This window comes from Macrotis lagotis, chromosome 2, assembly GCF_037893015.1.
Source record: "Macrotis lagotis isolate mMagLag1 chromosome 2, bilby.v1.9.chrom.fasta, whole genome shotgun sequence".
Lineage (NCBI taxonomy): Eukaryota > Metazoa > Chordata > Mammalia > Peramelemorphia > Peramelidae > Macrotis > Macrotis lagotis.
In genome coordinates this window covers 111,875,411-111,903,017 of record NC_133659.1, presented here as the reverse complement: position 1 = coordinate 111,903,017, position 27,607 = coordinate 111,875,411, and the positions used below count along the sequence as shown (strand labels likewise).

Below are 27,607 nucleotides of genomic sequence, written 5' to 3'. Positions count from 1 at the left end.
AGGTGGGGGGGAGGGAAGCGAGAGTAAGGGAAAATTGTAAAATGCAATAAAAAAAATAGCATGGAGTTTCACTGTTATAACTATAAATATAACTATACTATAAATTATCATAACATCACAACCATACAAAATTAGTTATCATAACTATAAATGTGAATAGGATAAAATCACTCATAAAACTAAAGTGGATAACAGAATAGATTAAATACCAGAATCCTACAATATATGGTTTATAAGAAACACATCTGAAGCTGAGAAATACACACAGAGTAAAGGTAAGGGACTAGAATAGAATCTATTATGCTTCAAATAAAGCAAATAAAAAACCCCAGGGGTAGTAATAAACAAAAAAAAGCAAAATATGGAGTTAATCAAAACAGATAAAGAAGGAAACTAGATCCTGCTTAAAGGTACCATGGACAATGAAGTCATTTCAATACTAAAAATATAGACAACAAATGGTGCAGCATCTAAATTTTTGAAGAAGTTGAATGAGTTACTAGAGAAAATAGATAATAAAACTATAATAGTAGGACACCTCAATGTTCCTCTCTCACAACTGGATAAATCTAACCAAAGGTAAACAATAAAGAAGGTAAAGAGGTGAATAAATTCTAAAAAAAGTTAAATATGATAGATCTCTGGAGAAAATTGAATGGGAACAGAAAAGAATAATACCTTTTTCTCAGGAGTTAATATAATTTACATAAAAACTGACCATGTATTAGAACATAAAATCTTCAAAACAAAATGTAGAAAAGCAGAAATAGTAAACTCATCCTTTTTAGATTATAATGCAGTAAGAATCACATCAAGTAATAGACAATGGAAAGAAAAATTAAAGTTAATTGGTAATTAAATAAACTAATCTTAAAAATAAGTAAGTAAAAGAACAAATCATGGAAATAATCATTTCAACAATGAGATAACAATACCAAAATTTATGGGATGTAGAAAAAGCAATATTTAGGAGAAATTTTACCTCTCTAATTGCTTATGTCAATAAAATCAAGAAAAAGAAGATTGATGAACTGGGTATGCGACTAAAAAAAACTAGAAAAAAGACCAAATTTAAAAATACCAATTAAACATCAAATTGGAATTCCTGAAAATCAAAGGAAAGATAAATTAAATTGAAAATAAGAAAGCCATTTAACTAATAAATAAAACTGGAAGCTGATTTTAGGGGAAAAAAACAATAAAATAGATAAACCATTGATTAATTTCATTTAAAGAAAAAGGAAAGAAGAAAATCAAATCACTAGTATCAAACATGAAAGGGTGAGTTCATCACCAATGAAGAGAAAATTGAGACAATTGTTAGGAGCTATTTTGTCCAATTATATGTCAATAAATTGGAAAATCTAAATTAAATGGAATGTTTACAAAAATATAAATCAACAGAAGAGGAAATAGAATTGTTAAATAACACAATCTTAGAAAAAGAAATTGAACAAACTATCAATGAATTTCCTAAGAAATAATCCCCAGGATCAGAGGGATGAACAAGCAAATTCTAGCAAAATATTAAACAATTTTACAAAAAGTGCTGGGAAAATTAGAAAACTATATTAAGAAACTAAGTACAAATTAAGGGCAACTAGGTATCACAGTGGACAGAGCACTGGTCCTGGAGTCGGGAAGACCTTGGTTCAAAGCCAGTCTCAGTCACTTTAATCCTATTGCCTTGCAAAAACAAACAAACAAAAAAGACTAAGTACAGATCAACATCTCACATCACATATCACCATAAGGTCAAAATAGATATATGATTTATACATAATGGGTGATATAAGCAAATTAAGAGAGCAAGGAATAATTTATTTGTAAATTTAGAACCAAAGAAGATATAGAAAGCATTACAAAATGGAAAATGGATCATTTTGATTACATAAAATTTAAAAGTTTTTGCAAACAAAACCAATAACCCAAATTAAAGGAAAGCAGATAACGGGGGGGGGGGGGGGGGGGGGGGGGGCAGGGAAGGGGGGAATTTGTAACAAGTATCTCAGATAAAGGCCTCATTTCCCAAATATATATATATAAAGACCTGTGTTGGATTTCTAAAAATACAATTCATATCCCCTCAGGATATTAAAAAGACAAAGAAATCAAAGTTATCTATAGTCAGATAAAAAAGTACTTTCAATCACTATTGATCAAATTAAATTGAGCTAATTAAAACAACTGAGGTACTACCTTATATCTTTCAGAATGGCTAATATGACAAAAAAAGAAAAATGTTGAATGCTGGAGGGAAAGGAGGAAAACAGATATTAATACACTGTTGGTAGCACTGTGAATTGATCCAAACATTCTAGAAAGCAAATTGGAACTATGTCCAAAGGATACAAAATTGTTTAAACCCTTGATTCAGTAATAGCATTGCTTAGGCCATATCCTAAAGACATTCAAAAAAAGGGGAAAGTACATATTTGTACAAAAATATTTGTAGCAGTTCTTTCTGTGGTGGCTAAGAATTGGAAATCAAAGGCCTGCCAACTGAGGGAATAGCTAAAAAGTTATGGTATATGAATATAATGGAAATATTATTTTGCTATAAAAATGATAAGCAGGATAATTTAAGAAAATCCAGGAAAGATTTATATGGAATAATGCATAGTGATGTGAACAGAACCAGAAGGATATTATACACAGTAATGGCAATGTAGCTCAATGAAGAACTTGTGAAAGACTTAATTATTCTTAGCATTATAATAATCCAAAATAATCCCAAAGGATTAATGATGAAACATACTATCTACTTCCACATAAAGAACTGATATTGAATGATTCAGCCTGAAGGATGTTGTTTTTAACTTTCATTTGATTCTTCTTGTATAAAATGACTTAAATAGAAATACTTTCCATAATTACACATATATAACCAAATCTGATCCCTTACCATCTCAGGGAAGGAGGAAGAAGGGGTAGAATTTGAAACTCAAAATTTTAAATGAAAATGTTTAAAAACTGGAAAAATGAATGGATTAAAAATGCAACGATGATCTTTAAAGAATTCTTCAGGATAATAAAATGGCAAACTCTGCATTTACTTTAACTTTCCATAGTATCTCATTTGGAGAAAAGTAATGTTTTATCCAGAAAGTGAAAAACTTTATCCCTTGATAAAATTAAGTTCCTTGACGTTATGGACCATTTTATTTTGGTTCTTCTAAATATGTACAATGATTGGCATAATATGAAGTCTTCATAAGATGCCTGTTGAGCTGAAATAAATTACAGACTTGAGTTTTCTGAAATAGTAAAAAGTAGGATATCAGAAATATATAATGATCTTGACTTTGTCAAAAATCACATCATAATGTTTTCAAATTGTGGTGCTGGAGAAAACTCTTTTTTTTAGGTTTTTGCAGAGCAAATGGGGTGAAGTGCCTTGCCTAAGGCCACACAGCTAGGTAATTATTAAGTGTCTGAGGCTGGATTTGAACTCAGGTACTCCTGACTCCAGGGCCGGTGCTCTATCCACTACACCACCTAGCTGCCCCTTGGAAAAGACTCTTTTGAGAATCCCTTGGCCAGAAAAGAGATCAAATCAGTCAATTCTGAAAGAAACTGATTCATTGGAAGTACAAATACTGAAGCTGAATCTTAAATACTTTGGCCACTTAATGAGAAGAAAGGACTTATTGCAAAAAAACACCTATATTAGGAAAGACTGAAGGCAAAAGAAGTGAACAGTAAGGAAGAGATTTAGTCATGGAAAACTGCAGAACACACAGAACAACAAATATGAGCTTGGATGGTGTTTGGGATATAGTGGAGGATAGGAGGGCATGGCATCTTATAGTCCAAGAGTCACGAAGAGTTGGATACAACTGAATGATGGAACAACAATAATAATAAATAACAAAAACAGAAATAAAACATCACACCATAATAGCATGGTATGATAAAGCTAAAATGGCCCTAGAAGGTTTTGCCCAGTCCAACCATTTTAATAGGCAGGGAAAATGAAACTCTGATGAAGGAAGTTGCTTCAAGTCACAATTAGTTAGTGGCAGAGCAAGGACTAGAAGTCAGGTTCCTTGATTCATTGTCCAACACATCTGTGCTTAACAGAATTTTAAGAGTTTTAAAGTGGAAAATGAATCAAGAATCCATACACAATATTGGTCTGCCTTCAATATTGGTCTATCGTCCCTCCTAAGCATACTAAAAGCCTTTAGGGTTTGGGTTTGGTTTAGGAAGAGAGTAGCAACTTAATACATTCTCTGAGTACTTGAAGCTTTTTAAAAAATAATTTAGTGGATAAATAATTATCTATAGTCACAGAGTGTTGAATAAGATTCAAGTGCAAACTGCAAAAATTCTCCTTGACCACTGAAAAGACCTTCTTGTCCACTAGCATAATAGCATATGACTTATTTCCTGGAGAAAGTCATTTTGAGTCACCTACCATCATCCACATCACTCCCTTTTCTCAGAGATTTTCACACAGAGAAGAAGAACATCAATTTTGAAAGCTTTCAACATTAACAGGTGTCAAGGCAGGGACCTGGAGCAGATTCTTTCTCAAGATTACTTCCAATTTAAGGATGAGACCATGATGTTTATCACTATTCCCAGTGGTGCTGGGCTGGACTAGGATGATGACAAGTGAGTTACTGTTCTCTTCTCAGGTCAGAACAATAAGAAATGGGCTTACACTGACCAGGGATGGAGTTAAATTAGCTAGAAAGGAGAATTTTGCATTAAAGCATTCTGTTGGTTTCTGAAATATGGTGCTGAGACTCCTGTATCTCCCTACATTCAGATGAATATTCACCTGTCTGGAAGAGTAGAATGTTATTCTATTACTGAAGCACATTATATACAATGAACTCTGGCCATCTTCAGAGAGGCCAAATTTATATGAAATAAATCATTCAAGAGGAAGCAATGCATATTGCTTAGACAGCCTTCCACACTACCTCTGCCACCTGTATGACTTTGGACAAGTTATTTAAACTCCTCAGAGCCCAGATAACTCTCTAAGACCAATAACTATAAAAGTTATTGGTCTGCATTAGTAAATGTTGTTTCCTCATTCAGAATCTAGAACTAGTTCAAAAATACAATAAATTTGAAGTTTTAAACTAGATTCATAACTCTGACAGAAATTCCACTGATTTTCAATCCATGGTTCACCAATACTTTTGAAATTGCCATATCTTATAAGCAACAGCTTTTTTAAATTCATATTTCAAAGGAAAGTTCCACTCCTCTTTAAAAATCTTATATGTTATATGTTTAATTTTAAAATGCAAGAAAACTAATTTTGCCTTGAGAATTCGGGGAGATGCTTTTAATAGCTTCCTGAGTGAGCTAGAAACACACAAGAATGTCACAAAATCAGGACTGGGTAAGACTGCCTTAGACAATCCATTTCTGGTCACTAAAAGAACCTCCTAGTATTCCTGGGTAGGCTCAGGAAAGGACTAAAGGAGACTAGTCAAATAATGTCTCCTTTGAATTTTTCAAATGTCTCTTGAGTATTTACTGCCACCTGCTGACCCTTTGGTGTATTTCTACCAAGAAATGATGGCACAAATCTCTGGGTTTGGTTGTTTTTTTAACCAGATATCACTGACTTATCTTTTTTGTGATTGAGAATTTTTTTTCTGCTTTTAATTTTCCAAAGAAATTAAGAATGGTGAGAATAAATAAGATAGAATGCTGAGCATATAAACTGACAACTGAGAATAGTGAAAATCCCTAAAAGTCTAAAGGAGAAGAGTATATAAGAGAGAAAGTTTGCAAATAAGGTTTCAAAACCAGCCAGAAGAACTTTAAACAGCAAAGATTCTACAAGTTTGCTTCTGGAGTACTATGAAATCATCTGTTTCCTATGTCACTGAAGAAATACCCCTCTAGGATATACCAACCCTTTACATCCCAAAGTTCTGAAGTTCATAACATAAAATATATGACCTCTTCCCTACTATTTTTTATAATTATAGATTCCTCCCCCGAAAAAAAACCCAAAACCTAGATGCTCAAATACCTCAAAACACAAAAACATTTTGCAGGAAGTAAAATAGTTACTTATCATCTGAAAAACCCAACACAGGTAAAAATCAGATGCAAAAAGAGATTGTCTAGGCAAGTCTCAAGTAGTAAAAATCTTTCCTTTAGAATGTTAAGTTCAGATTTTTCTGAGCTGACATTTATGACAGTTTTTCTCACTGTAGATTTAGAAATATAATCTTATTCGAGCCCAGAGAAAGGATCTGATGAGCTGATTATCTGCAAAGCTTTGCTATAAAGATTGCATGCTGGCCATTTTAAGAGTGAGTGTGTGTGTGTGTGTGTGTGTGTGTGCGTGCACGCTATATGAGCATATATGTACACATATATATATTCATACACATATAAGTACACACATATGCTACTTGGTATCATCATATGGATATAGCACATATGATAAACACATGTCTATTGATGTGCGTACCATATGTACCTATAAACACAAGCACATGCATGCACACACATGTTGCACCCAAGTCCACATAATACACACGTGTGTCTGTATATCATACATGTGTCATATTATTCACACATGTGTATGTTGTGGACTTGTGCATGCTGCAACAGGCATTGTGTTGTTTGTATTGTGTAGACATGTGGTGCACATGTACACATATGGTGTAATGATAATTTACATATTTTATATCCATGATATTATGAGTACATAATTTATAAGTACATATTTTATATTCATGATTATATTAAAACAATTGTCTATTAATTCATAATTATATATTTATATCATATTTTAAATTCTCATTAAAAGTTACCTTCCCTTTTTATTATCAACAGGCTGTATTGGTTTATTTGCTTAAATACTGGCAGAGTGGAATGTTATCTGAAGCACATTACAGACAATGAACTCTGGCCACTTTTAGAGAGGCCAAATTTCTATAAAATAGTCATTGAAGAGGAAACCAAACATATTGCTTAGAGAGCCTTCCAGACAACCTCTGCTACTTGTATGACTTTGGGCAAGCTACTTAAACTCCTCAGAACCCAGGTAACTCTCTAAGACCAGTAGCTATAGAAGTTATTGATCTGCATTAGTAAATGTAGTTTCCTTTGCTAAATACTATAGCAAACACAAAGTATGAGCAACCACAAACAAAAGAATATGTTTCTTGCCCTCTAGGTATTTATAATCTAAGAAAAAAAATCCAATATGTAAGTTGAATACAATATTCTTTCAAAGATTTAGAAAAGATTTTTTTTTAATCTAACTGGTGGAGGGTGAAAGGGTGTGCTGAACTTCTTGATTCAAGGATGGGTGATTGCTGCTGTACTCCACACTAAGCAATGTGAGATTCCAGAAGGAGATTTGAGTTGAATTTCTATGAAAGTGATTAAGGTGATTGGGCAGATGAGAAAGGAGTTAGGGTGAGGCTGGTTTTTCCAGTCACTACAGAAGAAAACAGGTAGGACTCAGAACGGGGGTTCTTAATTTGGGATTCATAAACATGTTTTTTTTAAAAACATTTTTCTATAATTTCAATACAATTAGTTTCTTTTGGAATATTAAAAATATATTCTAAGGAGGAGCTGATAAGTTTCACCAGCTTGCCAAAAATGTCCACAACATATAAAGATTAGAAAGTTCTGATTTAAAGGAATATTTCAATTCAGTAAACATTTATTAAGCTCTTCTTGTATTCTAGGCATTGAAATAGGAGTTAGGGTAACAAAGACAAAAAACCAACTAAAGAACTGGGTAGGAAGAAGAGGTATGGGGTTGGGGAAGTTACCACTATAACATGAATATAGATCAGTGAATATGAAATGCATACTAAATAATTTGGGAGAAGTCAGATGATCAGAAATTGGGGAAGGGTCCTTACACAAGATCCTTTCTGATCCCCCACCCCCCGAGTTCTTGGTTTTGGGGAGGTTTTTGTTTTTTATTTTGTAACCTTAATACCCAGATCAATACAGGCCAAACTAGAAAGGGCTCAATAAATGTTTGTTAACTAACTGAAAAAGTCACCCCCTTTAGCTGACAAAGATTCAAAGGTTTATTTCATCATTTTTGAAGAGCACAGCCAAAGCCAAAGAGGAAGGAACAAAACCAATGAAGAAGGCTGACTTGAGGGGAGAATGGGGATGGAGGAGCAGCAAAGAAGAGCTGGAGGAAGACAGCAGGGACTCATTTTTGCAGTAAGGTATGGGATTGCTCTTATCATGCAAAAACAATCACTGAGCTGCCCACTGAGCACTCCACATCGAGTAGGTTTCCAATTTAGCTACCCAGGAGGCCTCATTTACTGATTCTTAGGCAATTCAACAACAAACTCCAAAGATTTGGGGGAAAAAACACAATGTTGCTCTTAAAGAAATCTGGCTTCAGCGCCTCTCCTCTGAGAGCTCCTGGCCCCTGAGGCTTGTTTCTTATGTGCTATCCAAATGCCACAAAAGCTCCAGTTCCCAGCTATCTCCTGGCGGGTCCTGTTTCCTGATGCTGGGTGAGTAGAGGTCCTCTAACTCAAGTATCGGTTATGTTCATTTCTATGCACTTCACAGAAGGGAAGATGCCAATAGGGACCGTACACCAAAGACAAATGAGACTGATGATTTTGTAACTCTCAGTAGCAGCCACAGGACACTGTGGGAGCCATAATTAGCCAAATGAGAAGCAGAGTGGTGTCACAGAAGGCATACTGGGCTGTCAATCAGGAGGCCTGGGTGCTCTGCCACTAACACCATATGACCTTGGGTTACTCCTTGGGCTTCTGCAAAATAAGGTAGTTAACCCAGGAAGAAGCCACAAGATTTTATAATTCCAATTCTTCTGCAGAATCTCATGGGGTTCCAAGTACTCACTTGGAACCTGGGAAAAGGAATGCACAATGCATCAGCAGTACCAAAGAAACCTATTTTACAATCAACGTTTATGGGAAGATTTCATTTGTGAATACCAGACCCTGCAGAGGTATTAGAAACAAGTATTTTTATTCCTTTCTAGCAAATAATTTTCTTTGATACCTTGACCATGCAAAAGTCATTGCCTAAAATTACTGAAGCATTACTTCTTATGAAATTCTGATCCATGTTATTTAAAAGAGACACAGACCTTGTCCCTAAAATCCCTGGCTATAATTTCATTTTAAAAAGTAGCACTGCAATTGCTACAAGACTGTCTTACTTGGGCAGATAAGACAAGTTCAAATCCAGGAAGCAGATAATGTCCAAGAAGAAAAAACAAGGTTATTGATTGCATTTGTTTTCTTAACCTCACACTAAGTTTATTTAATTCTCTGTAACTGAAGTCTCAGGATACCACTACAAAAAACACCAAAACTCATACAATTATAATTTATCACTAGAGTTCAAAAAACATGTTTATATAGAATTGGTCTTAATACACACAGGAGCATTAGTAAGAGGAATACTGGTTCTAGAGAGAGAGTACCTACATTACAATTCCACCTGCAATGCTTACATTAGGCAAATAATTTAACCTCTTTAGGTCTGGGTTTGTATAACCTGACAGCTAGGTGGAGTACAGTGGTTAGACAGAGCTATACCTGGATTCAGCAAGACCTGAGTTTAAATCCTACCTCAGACACTTACTAGCCACATGACTTTGGGTAAGTCATTTAACTTCCCTCTGCTTCAGTTTCCTCATTTGTAAAATGGGGTGACATCACCTACCTCCTAGAGTTGCTGTAAGGATCAAATGAGATAATATTGTAAAACACTTAGCACAGTATCTGTCCATAGTAGGCAATTCATCAATATTACTTATTACTTTACTCTCCTGTTGTGAAGAACCAATGAGATAACAGATAAAATTATTTTGCAAACCAAGTACTACACAAATGTTAGCTATCATCATCATCATCATTATTATTATCTATTAAACCAGGAAACTGGATTATTTGGCCTTTGAGGTTCTTTCTAGCTTGAGATCTGTGAAAAGTACCAACAAAAGAACATGCTACCCATCTGCAGATCACTGATGATTTTAGTCAAAGCAATATAAATTCAGCCACCTCATTATAGCTGCCTATCACATAAGATATGACCATGTGTAACACATGGGAACTTTCTCACTCATCAGAGTCTAACTGGGTAAACCAGATTCTAGGTTCTTTGTAGGTCAGAATCTTCTCTAAACCATTTGTAGCTCATTCACCTCGTTAACTCCAACCTGCATGTTTATTTATCCTAGTAAGGCAAAGGACATGTGGTTCACTACAAAGGTATATAAAAGGCAATTATAATAACAATAAACAAGAGAATATTCCTCCACAAATCTTAAGCTTGTTCTACCACAAATCCACAAGCATACACTCTTTGGAAAGAAGACTTGTACAGTATACACATTCACACACATTGACAATTGGTTACTAAGCTACAATGGCCAGGGGAGATCATCAGAGGGCATCTCCTGTAGAGGAACAGACCCAGCAGAATAATGTGATGGCATCACAAGAAGACTAAGGTCATTATTTGGTCTGCCATATCAGTGTTCTACATATATCCTTTCCTTGTTTGTGCAGCTTCCATAAAGCTGCTGTAGATATACATATATATATATATTCACTGTAAGTATATATTTGTGGGAAAGTGAATTCAAGATAACTTTTCAGCATATTCTATTCTTACTAAGCTATTTCACAAAATGCCTTTGTGTAAACTGAAAGATTAGTAAAAGTAAAACACATGGAGAATGGCTTGTGAGCCATGTGAAGAGGGTTAATTAACCAAAGAGTACCTAAGAACCTGGGATGCTAACTGGGGGTCCTTACATACGTTTCACTCTGATTGCCACAAACAGCATGATAGGAGGGAATCACTTGTTCTGTATATTGTGGAAAGTAGTGAAGTATTAGTTTTATTGTCCAGAATGGACTGTATACTCTACGACTCTTGAGTTGGAAGGAGTCCCTTCCAATTCTTGAGACATAAGTTGGATTCTAAAGGCCCAAAGTGAAATCAAGTCATAGAGAAGAAGCAAGGAATGGACCAAGGAAAAAAAGATGAAAAACTTTTCCATAGTTCACATTAAACCCCATGTTATCACTGAATTTAAAAGTCTCAAAATTCAGTATTACAAATGTCAACCTTTACACAGAAGCTAAAACCGCACATCATACTGCTAAGCAACAGAGTTAACTCTATGGAGAAAAGAACATGATTCATCCCATATATGGGTTTCTGCACCCCCCCACACACATACACTTTACAAAGAGAAATAGGATGCCTCCCCCTAAAAATGACCAAAGAATCACAAAGGTTTTGCAAGCATTAATTTTAAAAATATCAAAGAACTCATGGGTTTATCACAACTACAGTTAATTCTAAAAAATAAAATAAAATATGAATAAAACCAAAGAGATAACAAATATTATATGCATACAATCTTTTTTCTATTTCATTAGAGGAGAAAAAACTAGAAACATGTGCCCGAGTCTCCTCTAGTAGGAGATCAATATTAGTATGGGCAAATCTCAATACTTATGAGGCATCATGCAAATAAGAGGTGACAGCAAAAATGAGACAAATTTGATTCATAGCAAGATTTCATGACTGGAATGTGAGCACTACAGGTACTGATTCAAGCTCAGAGGAAACTTGGTGCTGGCATGAAACAATTCTGGGATTTTGCCATGGCTGAGTTCTTCTAGAGGGTGAGCACAAAGGATTGTGGTTACATTAAGTCTGAGGCACAGCTTGTTTCCTGGAAAACAACTCAGGAAAACAGGGTGTCCCCTAATAGCAAACAGGAGTAAAAAAAAAGAGATGGGTGCTTTTGATAGTAGGAATTAGATAAAAGTCAGAAATTAGATATCAGAAATCATTATGAGTACAGAAACATAAGTTGGAATCAGACTTTTTTTTGGGGGGGGGGTTGCAAAGCAATGGGGTTAAGTGACTTGCCTGAGCTCACATTGCTAGGTAATTATTAAGTATCTAAGGCAGAATTTGAACTCAGGTCCCCCCCCTGACTCCAGAGCCAGTGCTCTTAAACATTGTGCCACCTAGCTGCCCATTGGAATCAGACTCTTGATCCCCAACAACTTCTTAAGGGTCAAGTAAGCAATGATATTTTCAAATCACAACTTGTTAATGCAAGAACTAAGAAGATTAATCTGGATATAACAAAGCCCCAGGGAGGGCACTAGATGAGGTCAGGCTTCTTTCAAAAGTGATTAAACCAGCTGGCTAAATAGTATGACTCTTCAACAGTCAAAGTTTGCCTAACCTCCAGATCTCAATAGTAACATATGTTCCGTGGACAGTCTTGTTCAGTCTCACACTTATGTTCCAACTTAGTGCTTTCTTTCAAAGGAAACACAAAGGGAAGGAATACTGTTGGTTGTACAACTCTGGAGGTCTATGGTACTCCAGGTCCAACGTGGGGTGTTTGGGATAATCACTGATCACAAAATATGTGTCAAGCCACAATCCAATTCACTACCAGCAAACAAGGCAGGAATAGTAAATCAAATAATAATGCATTTAAGTAAGGTAAAGTGCAAGAAACCTAACAAGGTAAAATAAATTCATAAGATCTTTCTCTGCACTCCCCCTCCCCAAAAGAGAAAGAACAAATTCTTAGTCTGATGGGAAAGGGACTATTACTTCAGACAACTCATGATCCTGAGGTTATATTCAAATATATCTTGCAGCTCTATCTCTTCAGGTTTAAAGAAACTCCAGAGCTCAAATAGAGCAACAAATAGACCAGACAGGTAAGACAGAGAATGTTCTCTACAATATCCTCCCCTAAAAATATCTAGTAACCTACACATTAAAATCTCCAGGAAAGAAGAATACAATACCTGTTGAGTTAACCCATCCTACTTTTGAATGGCTCTTAAATGCCAGTATTTTTTTTTCTTTTTTGAACTGAAATCTTCCACTACCCAACTAGCACTCTGAATGAGTCAGGTGGAATCAATCTAATATACAGGAAAAATTATAAGTAATTAAACTAATCTTTCCAGTTTCTCCTAAGTCTTCTCTGCTTCAAGATAAGCATCTCTAGGTTCTACAATTTATCCTGTCACAGCATGGTCTCCAGTCTCCTCACTATCCTGGTCCATCTCCTCAAAGTTCTAGTTTGTCAGTGTCTTTCCTTGAATATGATGACCAGAAATAAACTTAACAAAAATATAGGCTGATCAGGGCAGGGTGCAGTGAAAACTATAATTTCCTTTTTTCAGGACACCATGATCTCTCTTGCCTAGGATAGTACAGGTTTTTCTGTTTTCCAGAGAAGATGTTGACTCATTCTGATACAATTTCCATTACCCCACACACACACACACCTTCCACCCCGATCTTTTTTTTCACATCAAATATTGTCTAGTAACATCTTGACCAATTGCTTTTTGGACATATACTAGATGTTCCAAATACAATTCAAATTCAACGATTCCCAAACAACTCATCCTCACCCCCAAGCTTACCCTCTTCCAAACTTTCCCATTATTGTTGGGAACACACAATCAATCTTCCCATTCACCCAGGCCAGAAATTTCCTATCATCCCCTATTCTTGACTCATATACACTCCTCCAGATAGCTAATCTATTGTTAGATCTTGACAATTCTATTTTCACATTTGTCAAATACATGCCCTTCTCTCAACTGAGATTATATCTGAACAGTGCTTAGCAGAGTCTCTGGTTTAATAAACACTATTATTATTATTATTATTATTATTATTATTATTATTATTATTATTATTATTATTATTTTATTCTCTTCCATACACAATGTGATCCAGCAACTGGGTCCAACTTGCAGTCTCTAGAATATAACATTCCATTTCCTATCTCCATGCCATTTCACTGACTATCCCTCACATCTAGTGTTCTATCTTATATCTCTATCTCTTGGTTTCCCTGGTTTCTTTCAGATTATTTTTACACAACTACTTGTATGCATTCTCTCCAATTAGATCATGAGATTCTAGACACCAGGGACTATCATTTTCTTTTCTTTGTACTCTTTGTATTCCCAATTTACCCAGCAAATGTACTTAATAAATGCCTGTTGACTTGATGGCTATTATAATTGTCCTTGATGAAGACATGAGAATGGAAATGGGGAAGCTTTCACAAATGATATTCTATAGCAGAATACATTTTTATGATCATGCAGTTGACCAAAAGATGTTGAAAAGATATGATTCCACTATTCTTGTTGTTACTGTTGTTTGCTCCAGACCTATAATTTCATCAGTGTAGGAAATTCCCAGTTTACAAAGTCCTTTCACCAATGTCAAGCAGCAGCAACCCAAGTAATTTATGGACTTAGAAGAGAGTTGCCTGAGGCATTGAGAATTTAATGGTCTCACAGTTACTATGTGTCAGATGCAGATATGAACCCAGGGCTTTGTGATTCCAGAGGCTAGCCTCTCTCTCTGCTACACTACATTGCTTCTCTATTGTTCATTGAGTATACAAATCACTTGTTTCAGCAGAACAATAACCTATTTGAAAGCTTTTTAAGCAGTTATATTCTAGGAAATGTTAAAAATAAAACAAAATTCCTTGAAAAATACAACAGAAATAAAGTATAACTAAGGGTCCATCTCCCACACAAAGTCTTTCCTAATCTCTCTAAAAGTTAATGCCTTTCTCTATCCCCTAACCCAAATTACTTGCATGTATTCCACATTTATGATATAGATATATAGAAACAGTACACTCACACACATATATGTATATACAAATATGTATATAAGTATGCACACATACATGTTGCTTCCCTCTAATACAATGAAAGCTCCTTGAAGGGAGAAATTATTTCATGTCTGTTTTAGCAGATTGTCTGCCTGATACAAAATAGGAAGTCAATGCATTCTAATTGAACTGAACTGAACTTTCCTGGAGTCAGGAATAACTGAATTCAAATCCCATCTCAGACACTAGCTCTGTGATTTTAGGCAACTAACTTAACTTCTTTTTGCCTCAGTTACTTCATCTATAAAATGGTGAAGAGAGGGTTAATAATAACACCTCCCAAGCTTGCAAGGATCAAATGTAATAATTATTGTAAAACACTTAGTACAGGGTCTGCCACATGTAAGTGCTATATAAATGTTAACTATCATTATTAATTACTGATATCAGGCAAGCAAGACATAGATTTGCCAAAAGTGTTGACCTTAATAAAACATGTCCACTTTAGAGTCCAAGTGAAAACAATATTCCCTAAAGATGACAAGGTCCTTCAGATGCTTTGCTTGTGGATGACACTGTGTTACTTATGTCAGTTCTCAATGAGAATAACAATCATCTAAAGAGTTTAGTCCAACCCTTCACCCAGGAACAACAGAAAAGTAGAAATGAAGAATGCCCATTGTCTAAAATAGATTCTACTACACAGTAGGATTGACTATCCATACAGTTGGTCCACGATGAAATATATCTGAGGCATAGTACATAAGCAATGATGTGGGATCAGAAAAAAGAGAAAAGACTAAATTGCTTTTACGTAACTGTATAGTACTCTTAATGACTTCAAGCTTCTTGCTGAAACAAAGACATTTTGAGCAGCAGTATTATTTCAGTGGTGTACAGCTACAATGAAATATGTAATGAAATATCATAGTCTCTAAGGAATTAAACTTTCTAGTCCTTCAAAGGGCAATGGTAAAACAAATGACGGGCATGAGAAAACTGTAATTTATTACCAATGAGGAACCACACAGGAGGTAATTTGAAAGAAATATTCGTGGAAAAAGCAGGTCACCCAGTTTTGAAAGGAGGACAAAGGAGTAAACAATAGACATAAATTCAGAGAATACTGGAAAGTTTTTTATGAACTCTTACAGAATAAAATAAACAGAACCACAAAACACAATGACCACAAGGAACTCCTCTATGTTGCAGGATCAATTCAGTCTTAGAATTCACACTTCATCAATACCTCCCTGGCCCAGGGCCTCGGTCTCACTGGGATTGGAGGGAAAGCAGACAACTCCTACCAGAGTCTCCACTTGAGGTGGGTACCCAGACCAGCCCATCTTCATTTCCTTCCTCATCTGGAACTTATTCATCATGTCCTTCCCCTCTCCCCATTTTCCTTCCTCATCCCCCCTTTCAGTTTCCCTTCCTCTGTAACCTTAAACTATTAAATTGTAAACACTTTAAGGTACTCTTAAGTGACTGACTTTTGCCTTTCTTTGTATCACTAGAACATAACACTGTGCTTGTAACATAGTATTTGACTGATAATGTAAAGTAAAACAATTCTGGGAGCTGCTAGGTGGCATGATGGATAGAACGCTGGCCCTGGAGTCAGGAGGACCTGAGTTCAAATGCGACCTCAAATATTTAATTACTTAGCTGTGTGACCAAGGGCAAATCAGTTAACCCCCACTGCCTTGCAAAAAAAAGTTCATTACCATTCTCCATAAGGTTACACTCAGCTTTACAGAGTAAGTTATTAAAAAGAACAAAAACAAACAAAAAACCAATTCTGAAAAAGGTTTTCTGTTTTATGTGTGTATGTATTATGTCTACCTAAAAATATACAACTATTTATAGCAATTCTTCTTGTAGTAGCAAAGAACTGAAGACTAAGCAGTGTCCATCAATTGGGGAATGGTTAAACAATGTGATATATTAATGTAATGGAATATTATTGTACTTAAAGAAATAATGAAAGATTATTTCAGAGAAATTTGAGAAGACTGTCATGAATGAATGCAAAGTTAAATGAGAAGAAAGGGAAAACATTTCTACTATAATGTCAATGTCATAAAAACAATTTTGAAGGACTCAAAATCTTATTAATACAATGATCATTCAAGATTCTAAAGGACCCTTGATGAAGCATGATCCACCTCTGGGCACAGAGAGGTAATGATGCACTAATGTACTGAATAAGATGAACATTTTAGACATGACCAATACACAAATTCATTACACTTAATGACAGTTATTTGTTACAAGATTTTTTGTTTTGTTTTTTGCTTTGATTTTGCTTTTTATTTAAGAGAAAAAATAAATGCTTGACAACTGAAAAAAGAAAACTAATTTGAAAAAGAAAAACCATTGAGCACTGATCAAAGTAAGATGAATCATCATGACTTCAAATGATGGATGAAGTAGATGATCCATCTCTTGTTGACAAAAAGCTGATGGAACATAAGTGAAGAGAAAGTTTACTATTTTGAGCATGACCATTGTACTGAGTATTTTGTTGACTATACTTGTTTGCTGGCAGAGGAAACAGTAAGTGGGTATGTACAGGGAAGTAGAAAAAGAAATAAACAAAACAGTTTTAGCAATAACTTTAAAAGTACACAAAAGAAATAAAGAGTTCAAAAGGAAATAGAAATAGGGCATTTTTATTACTATCATATTATAGTTGAAATATGCTTAAAAAACAAGTCCATTTTTATACAATCTTCTTTTTTCTCTTACTTTGTACAGAAAATATTCATATTTGTTGAAAATTGTTAAGTTTATAATGAAGAAAACTTAAAATTTAAAAAAATAACCAATGAACATTCCATGAAATCCACTCATGAATTGCTGAGAGGGGTGGAAGAAAAGAACCTATAAGATCCTACTATGTGTCAGCCATTGTTCTAAGCATACAAATATTATCTCAAATGATCAAGTTCAAGGGAATTAAAGATAGGTGACAACACACTGGGTGGACCTCTCATGCAGGAGTTATTTTTTAGGGGTTTTTTTGGCAAGGCAAATGGGATTAAGTGGCTTGCCCAAGGCCACACAGCTAGGTAATTATTAAGTGTCTGAGACCACATTTGAACCCTGGTACTCCTGACTCCAGGGTTGGTGCTTATCCATTGCACCACCTAGCCGCCCCTCATGCAGGAGTTATAAGAGAAAAAGTACACAACAAAGATATATTCACATTGATGAGATCACAAATTCACTGAGCTATAACTGTAGTTTTTTAAATATAGTATAATATCAGATTATTTGGGATTTTTCTGGCAAAGATACTAGAGTGATTTGGCACTTCATTCTCCAATTCATTTGACAGATGATGAAACAGACAAAAGTTAGGTGACTTACCCAGGATCTAATAAATTTCTGGGGTCAAATTGGAATTCAGGTCCTCCTGGCTCCAGAGTTAACACTCTATCCACTGTCACCTAGCTTCCATAATATCAATCATGTTCCAATTATGAATCCAACCCCATCAAGTCTCAGAAATAGTATGTAAAATTGTTCTCCTTGCATTAAGTTCTCTTGTTCACAGAAAGGTGTTTCCTTCAGCCCTTTTAACTGTTACCCTAGGATGGAAACTAACTTGTATTTTATACACATGTAGCTATCATTTTGGTACTGGGAGAAATACAGTCTACTTTCTGTAGGTCACTGAAAAAATTACCTTGCCCACTATACCTATTTGAAACATGATCTTCAAATCCTTTGTCATTCTTATTTGATCTCATAGTTAATCTATTATGTTTTGATGTTTAAGTCACTAGAAATTCCCTTTTAAAAAAGTTTAATTTATATATGTTAGACTTACCAACTTTTTCTAATAAGAGTATATCTCTTTGAATGGCAAAAATGACATTCCTACTAAGTCCTACTACAAACAAAATCAGTTTAAGGCTGGGTACAGTACACAAACAAAAACCTAATTACCAGTCAAATACTTTCTAATTAAATCTAATGAAGTATTTCCTTCTCCTCCCACTGAAGTTGCAGATAACTATTTGCACTTCCCTCACTACTTTGTGGTCTTTGAGCACTGTTTTTATTCTAGTTTTATCATGAAGGGAAATTGTTAGTTTAAATAAAGCTTTAGGTCTCAATTAGATCTGTTCTACAAATACTGGAATGAGGATTTATTGGGCTCCATTTATCCACACCAGTTTTGAAGTGATACAAGAGTACAATTCACACATGGTTTTTAAAGTCAAATGTATCTTCTCTTATATATCATCATGATTGTTCCAAAAACAACAACAACCTAAAAAACCCTCTGGCCAACAAAAAAATATCATAAGGGATGAAATTATTCTATATATGTGTGTATGTATGCATGTATATATGTGTGTATATATATGCATATGTATATAGATAGATGATATCTTTAGATAGATGGATAGATAAAGATATCTATGTGGGATGGATGGATGGATGAAGGTAAAACCTTATTCAATTAATTTTTTAGTGATTATTCCCTGATTGGCCAAGCAAATTTAGTGTTTGGTAAGTGTGTGTGTGTGTGTGTGTGTGTGTGTGTGTGTGTGTGTGTAGACAAAGGAGACAGTAACTTAAAAGGATGCACCTGACAGTATTTTTATGTATGAAAAATATGTCTCATCTATTGGTCTGTGCTTGTTTACATCCCATCTCTTATACTTAGCATCAATGAAACTTGGACCAAATCACTTCATTTTCTGCTTCAATAAAATAAGGGGATTGGATTCAGTGATCACCTATGGCTCTACCAGCTTCTAAACATATACTTCTAGTAACTTGTTGCAAGTATAAGTTATCCTTAGGTCAGTGTCTCTCAACTCCTTCTCAGAGCAACCCTCTTCAATTACTTGATAGGATGAAGAATTAATGATCATCCCCATCACTGAACTCCATGCCTAAATGTATCTTCAACTAAGAGAAGGCAATCAGCTTTTATTATTGGTAGCAACTGATTATCTGAACAATCTTAGATAATCTGTCTTATTTTCCTGAAAACTTTCAAGGACAGAAAAGAGTAGAATTATGCTATCAATAGAGTTAAGCTATCACACCTTTCATATTACCAGGGAAAGCAAGTTACCTAAGGGTATTATGTATTTGTATCCTTAGTGCTTAGCACAATGCCTTGCATGTGGTATGTGTGTGTGTGTATTTGTATATACATGTATATACATGTATACATACATGTGTGTACATACATACACCCACATATATATAATTTTATTTCATTCATTAATTTTATGTATTATTCATTTATTACCTGAATTGCATCTGTCCAATTAAAATCTCTTATGATGCCATCTAAACTTATTTAATTTGTTGGGTCTTCTAAAAACTAAACAATAGCCATTCAGCATCAGGGTCCTAAAAATCTTTTCTATAACTACAGATAAATAAGTTAAATCACCTCTTAGCTTTCTCCTTTCCATGCTTAAAAACACCATTGACCCCTCTCACTTCTTGGAAACCTATTTCTTTTAGTCCATTTTCTCAAGTCACTGTCCAGCTTCTCCAAACTGTGACACAAACTGGACAATCTACTCTGAAGAGGACTTGCCTAACACATCAGATGGTGGATTTTCTGTGGTTAGCTGAATAACTGCAATGCTACTTTGGGGAGTAATAGCTGAGCGACTAGTAAGACAGTGACATGGGACCTAAAGTGTTCACTCTCCACTCAAAACCATAGCCATTCAATGTGGGTCTACCAGCTTCTTCTCAAGTCTTACCTCTCTCTGTCTGGGAGTCTGGGCTCTGAGCTTCACTGGAAATTGAGTCAGAGGATGGGAGAGTAAAGACAAACACCATTTTCCAAACCAAGAAAGAATAAAAATAAACTAGAAGAAATTTTACTTTGAAGTCTCCAGGAGAGTATTAAAAAGACTGAAAGGAAAACAAATGCAACCCTGTTGCTATGGCACCCCTAATATCCTCTTAATTACAGTCGGGAGAACACACATTAACAGATAGGCCAGTTTTACTGTTACTTTTTCCAGTTCTATATATAAAAGGATTTAATATCATCCACATAGAGTTTATGATCATTCTTCTCACCTGAATAACTGTTCTGCATGAACCCCTGAAAAAAATGTCCCAATTTCCCATCGATCTGAATTAACTGTGCAGTCACTATTCTTGAAGTAATAAGGAATTAAATTCAATTGATTTGAACAAACATTTATTAAATGCCTGCTGTGTGTGAGGTGCTGTTATGAGGTAGAATAAAGATAAAGTTTGGGTAATATACATTTCCCACCCTCATTGATCAAGAATATGGATGATATAGTCTTGGAAGAGGGTAAGACAGAAACAGATAAGCATATAATCTTACAAGGCAAGCACATTACAGAGATAAACGAAGGAAATATTCAATGAGATACAAGGTAAAAAAGTTGTGTTTTTTTCTGACAGGGGAAATGAGAAAAGGCTTAATGAAAAGGATGGAAGGTATATGAGCTTGATTTAAAGGAAAAGGGGGTGAGAGGGAAAGAGAGAAAAATATAGGGTATGTTCATGGCACAAGGGAAATGGAAGGGTACATTCTGAATTACTATTGAAGTGGGGAGGGGGGGGATGAGTGAAAGTTGGGTTTAAGAAGACTAGAAATGTAGAAGGGAACTAGGTTATGAAGAGTTTTAAACACCAGAGGTCACAGAGATGATAAGAAGTCACTGGCGCTGATTTAATTGGAAATGGGGGGGGGGAGACACAGTCATAACTGCATTTAGAAAAATCACTCTGCTAGCCAAGTGGAGAGTGGACTGGAGTCAAAAGTGGCTTAAGGCAATAAGATCAACCAGAAAGTGAATGTAATAGGGCAGAGATAAAGTTAAAAGTCTGCAATTGGGTAGTGGTATTGTCAAAGGAGAGAAAAGAGCATATGGGAAAATTTAGATTGGGACATATTGAGTTTACATTATCCAGTTTGGGATGTCCTAGAGGAAACAGTAGACATGAAACTGGAGCTCAGGAGGGAAGCTGGAGGTATACAAATACATTTGAGAAACACCTGCATAAAGATTATCATTGAGTCCATGGTAACTAATGAGATCAACCAGCAAAATAGTATAGAATAAGGAAAGAGGAAAAATAGGACAGAACCTTGGGAAATGTTTAGCAAATGTGACCTAGATGAAGATATATCAAAGGAGACTGATGAATGGTCAGACAAGTAAAGGGAGTACTAGGAAAGAACAATGTCACATGAACCTAAAGAGAAGAGAATACCAAGGAGAATGGTTGATAAGGATAAAGATTGAGGAAAAGTCATTAGATTTGGTAATTAAGAGATCACTGGTAATTTTGGAGAGGGGGAATTTCAGTTGAATAATGAGGTTGGTAGAATGCAAAGTTAAGAAGAGAGTGAAAGGAAAATAAGTGGAAGTACCTTCTGTAGATGATCTTCTCAAGGAGTTTAGTCAAATCAGGGAAGATAGATATAGGAAAATGACTAGTTAGGGTTGATGAATCAAGTTAAAAGTTTTTATTGAAGATGGGGGAAATATAGGGGTTAGGATGTAGTCAGCAAGAAAGCAACAAACAGAAAGAAAGAAATTCAAGATTAGTGGGAGGGTATATTAGAAGGCAAGCTGGTAATCTGCTGTAGAAGATAGGATGCGAAAGATTCATTTGTTTTTATAGATGGGTTTGCCTTAGCAAGGATAATGACTACCTCTACATGGGAGACAGTGAAGGAGATTGACAGAATGCATCAGGGTAATGTGACATAAGGAGATAATGTGAACAGGGATAAAAAGGCTTAGACAATCTACTATAAGTGTGAGACTAATTGATAAGAAAAGTGTAAAAGGATTGCCTTGCTGCAGTGAGGGACCAGTTGAGATCATATAATATAATTTCATAGTGGGTATAGCCAACACAATTTTATTATTCTCTAGCCTCATTCAGCAAAATATGAAAAGGAATAATGGGAGAAGAAGATGGTAGGAATAATCCAGGCTGAGGCTTAGTAGGGCAAGACCTGCAAAAGAAGAAGGGGACAAGAGACTAGAAAGAAAATAATGAAGAGGTAAACTGAATTTCTAAAGGATCAAGTTATAGAAGGGAGGAGAATAGGTAAGACAAGCATAATGGCTTCAGAAGAACTGGAGGATAAAGGAATTGGAGGTTATAGGGAAGACAAAGAATATAGTTAAAGTTAATAAAACAAAAGAAAAGATAGAATGACAAGAGTCTATGATAAGATAAAGAAATTTTAGAGTTCACAAACATAGAAATGGTGCATTTTGAGGTGATGGCAAGATCAAGGGTTTCTGGAGTTGTGGTAAGGTACAGTAGGTCATGGGAAATGAGTAAGATGAGTAAGGAAGTGGGAAATTAGGTTATTTGAGTGAGTATCAATATGTTTGTTAAAGTCCCCTAATAAAAGGACATGAATTATGGAGGAAAGGAGGTGTAAGAGCCAGTCATTGAATGAAGGCAAATGTCCTGAAGTCAGTAGATAGCAGCTATCAGAATCTTTATTGAGTTAAAAACTCAATATTTTTGAATGAACTTCAAAACAAAAATGGTTACCGAATTATGGTGAAAGAGATAGAGTCTGAAAGTGGCAATGGAGAACAGAGCATTCTCAACTCCCTACAGTGAGCAGCATCAGTGTGTGAGTAAAAGTGCAAGCAAAATTGAAAAGTTGTGTTATCAGAAGGGAGTCAAGTCTTAGTGAGCATAAGAAGAAAGGAGTGAGAAAGGAAAAGTTTTAAGATGAAAGCAAATTTGTTTCATATGAAGCAGCTATTCCAGAGAACATAGTAGAATGAACAGGGAGGTCTTAAGTAAGAGGGTCAGGCTGAGAGAGATAGAATAAAGAAGCTAGTAGTGGAGTGTACAGAGTAAATTGAACAGAAACGAGAAGAAATTATACAATAACATTATAAAGAAAAACTTGAGAAGAAAAGACTTGAGAAATCAATGGCAAAGCAAAATCAATGGCAAAGGACAAAATATGATGAAGCATGGTAACAATCCCCTGACAAAGATGAAAATAACCTTAAAATGCAGAATAGGATATAGTCTTGGACATGTTCAAGGGTTTTAATATTTATTTTTCTTGTTGTTCAGTTAGGTGGAGAAGTGGAAGGAAAGAAAAAAGAGATATGTATTCATTGAAAAAATAAAATAAATTATGAATAATGAAGGGATCATTAGGTGGCTTCTGAGATCTCTTCCATTTCTATGTCTCTCATCCTACCTCACCTGAGATAAACCTACAAATTTAACTAACATCTCTAAGCAAATAACTCAAAAATGTATATTGTATATATCTATGCCTCCAGCTCTAGCTTCTTCCCTGAATTTCAGTTGTACTGGACATTTCAAACTGTATATCCTGTTTTTTAGACAAGTTCAACATGTCCAAAACTAAATTCATTATTTTTCCCTTTCTAAATAATTCCCTCTTCCAAACTTCCTACTTCTTTCAAAAGCAGCATCATTGGGGCTGCTAGGTGGTGCAGTGGATAGAGCACTGGCCCTGGAGTCAGGAGGAACTGAGTTCAAATGCAGCCTCAGACACTTAATAATTACCTAATGTGTGACCATGGGCAAGTCACTTAACCCCATTGCCCTGCAAAAAAAATTTTTTTTTAAAAAGCAACATCATCTTTTTGGTATCACAGGTTTATAACCTCAGAATTATGTCCTACTCCTTACTCTCCCTCCCCACACATATGCAATCAATGGCTAATCTTATCATATCTACCTCTATTACATTTCTGGCACTTGACCCCTTCTCTCTACTCACAAAACTATCATTTCAGTTCAAGTCTTTTTAACTTCTCATCTAGACTAAGTTTCACCTTTCCAACATATCCTATACACTACTGCCAATGTAATTTTCCTTCAGCACTGATCTCACCATGTGACTTTCTTATTTAATCAATTCTAGTGAATCCCTAAAAGTAAATCCTCTATTTAGTTTTTATAACTCTTCACTAACTGACCCTAACTTGCTTTTCCAGTCTCACTGGACATTACCCCCTCTCACACTTCTTGCTCCAAACAACCTGATCTTCTCTCTGTTTCTCACAAATGAAACTCTTGTTCTCAAAAAAAAATGTATATTTTACCAGGGGAACAAAATATTCACAAGGAATTGTAAATGTGTAATTTAAAAAAGAAGAAAGCATTCATAGCTGAGGCAAATCAAGAAAGTCTTTATTCAGGATTAAGTCTTTATTTGGGATTTGGTATGTCTGAGCTGGACTTTGAAAGATGATAAGGATTGCTGAGAGATGGAGATGAGAAAGGAGTAAGTATACTGCAAAAATAGAGAACTGCTTGTATAACTATACAAGCATCGGGGCAGGGATCAAATGTTGAGTTTAGAGAGCAGCTGGTGGTGCAGGTTAGCTGAATTATAGGATATATGAAGGGGAACATGTTTGATAAAACTAGAAAGGTAGGTCAGAATCAAATTAACTTAAATACCAGGCTAGAAAGGCTTGTATTGGGTGCTACAGTAAACAGGAAAACAGTAAAGGGTTTTTGAGCATGGAAATTGTTGTGCCTATCACTCCCTAGCCTTTCACTGAAAGCCCTCTAGTATCTAATCATATCTTATACTTCTCTCCTTTCTGTACTACTTGCTCAAACAAAACTGAAGTCTTCTGTTGCCCATACACAATGTGCATTTCCCTGCTTTCATGCCTCTGCATGAAGCATTTTCTAGAACAATACCTCCTGTTAAAATCCTCATCTTTCAAAGACCAATGGAAGAGTAAATTCTTCCATGAATCCTATCATATTATAGAAGTGATCTCTTTCCTCAAAGTAGTTTGTTAATAGTTTCCTTATGCATTTATAGTATTTTGTTTTATAATCATCTGTGTTCATATCTGTTACAAGATCTTTGAAGGCAGGAAACATGTATTATTTATCTTTATGTTTCACCCACTATTTCTTATAAAGTATCACATATTCCATAGGCACAAATCAATTATAATAGCACTTTTTCATAGTGGCAATTAAAAATAATTATAGCCCCATCCATTTGGGGAATAGCTCAGCAATTTGTGGTTTATGACTTCCAATATAAGAAATGATGGAAATAACAAATACAGAGAATCCTGAGAAGTGTTGTGAACTAATAGAAAGCAAATTAAGCAGAACCAGGAAAACAATATACAGTGTCTATACAATAAAAAATGGACAGAACAACAAAATAATCAAAACTGAATGCTGTAAAATGAAAATAACCAAGTTTGGTCACAAAACAGTTTTCCTCCCCCCTTTTTTTTTATAAAAGTGACAGGACTATGGATATGCAATAATAACAGTCCTGGATAATGTCTTTAATTTTGCTGATTATTTTTTTCTCTTTTTTAGACTTTGTTATCAGGGGTGACTTTCTGGTAGAGATAGAGGAAAGATGTTAGGAAAAGTATGTGACATAAAAATAAAATATAGCAATAAAATCACTTTTAAAAATAAATATGCCATTCAGTTTATTTAAACAAGAAACCTAAAATGCAAAGTAATATTGTATAGCCCAAGTATTTAATCATTAATAATAAAAAGGAAAATTCAGAGTTAATCACAGAATCCTATAAATAGATTTTTTAATAAGAATGGGATTAGGTGTTTTTAGGAAGGTTATAGTTAACTACAAAAGAGTTAAAAGTGGAACAGAATGCCAATTTAATAATAAAAATATCATCTACTTGTTTTTTTGGCTGTATCTTAAAGTTTTTTAAAATGTTATATGTATATGTTATTTAGATTGATGAATACTGTTTTTTTATTTTATTTTATTTTTCTTGAGGTTTCTTTTTTCTTGGGGGAGTTGTATTTACAACATTTACAACATATCTATTGTGGTAAAGTTAAAAATATACTATATACAAAATCTAAGGAAGAAGTACCAAGACCTCATGTTTTGTTTCTTTGTTTTGAGTTTTGTTTTGCTTTGCTTTCCTTTTTGCATTTTGTTCCTTAATTGTAGGTACTACATTTTTCACAAACTAGTTGATTTGACTTAGCATATAATCCTTAATCCTATCAGGCTGTTTGATTTTTAAATCATATACTTCTTTTAAAAAAACAACAGCCACATATGAATTAATTCGAAGAGTTTTGCTTAGAAAAAGAAATACAAAAAAAAAGTTCGGTATCTGTAAGGTTAAGAGCTTTTGTCCTTCAAAATATATTACTAGCAATATTCAGTTAAGTATCAGTCATGTACAACAGCACAATACTAGGCACTCATTTTACAAATACAAAAATGAAATTGTCTCTGCCTTCAAGGAGTTTGAACCCAGATGTTCTTGGCCTTGGGACCATCCCTTTACCAATAATTCTATGATGCCTATGGCATATAGTAAGCCTTATGAAATACTTATTAAATTGAACACATAAGTATTTTAAGGAAAAAAGGATACCAATGTCTTAGGGACTCAGGAGAGACCTGTAATAGAAGTGAACATCTAAATGGAGTTTTGAAGGAAGCTAGGGGATGCTGAGATGCTAAGAAGTAAGAAGAACATGCATACAGGTATTAGGGTCACCCTATTCAAAAGCACAGATATAGAAATTTAGAAGATATGCCTAAATCATTTCTATTCTTTTTAAAAAATAAAAATGAAAAGAGATTGAAATATCTGTAAGATGATGAAAAGTAACAGAATGGTGATGGTAAATTGCTCAGGAGACAACACATTTCCAATTGGCTTAAAGCCTCAAGTTTAGAGTAATGGACAGAATACATAAAAATATTTAGCTATATTGGGCTAACTTGGGCATCATTTTTTGATACAGATAATAAATGTAGAATGACTTAGATATAATTTTAGTGTAAAAATAAGGGGAAGTGTGAGAATTTTTCCCCATTGGTAGTTTTTAGGAGTAAACCTGCTCAAAAGTATTGGGATGGTTTTAGAACTTAATGAAAAGAATTAGGAGGCCCCT

At 34.8% G+C, this 27,607-nt stretch overlaps 1 protein-coding gene and 1 long non-coding RNA gene across 5 annotated transcripts in view; one reads left to right on the top strand and one right to left on the bottom strand.

Moving 5' to 3' along the window:
• The window catches only part of HHAT (hedgehog acyltransferase), a 505,442-nt gene that overhangs the window by 350,213 nt on the left and 127,622 nt on the right, over positions 1-27,607 (bottom strand). The window lies entirely within an intron of this gene.
• LOC141513095 (uncharacterized) overlaps positions 1-27,607 on the top strand; it is a 65,553-nt gene that overhangs the window by 30,378 nt on the left and 7,568 nt on the right. For 2 of the 3 annotated variants that reach the window (XR_012475703.1, XR_012475701.1), the window contains exons 2-4: positions 6,823-7,033; positions 8,063-8,189; positions 15,878-16,110. This is a non-coding gene — a long non-coding RNA (uncharacterized LOC141513095). Of the gene's footprint in view, positions 1-6,822; positions 7,034-8,062; positions 8,190-15,877; positions 16,111-27,607 lie in introns of those variants that run through there. The other variant, XR_012475702.1, reaches the window with a different exon arrangement.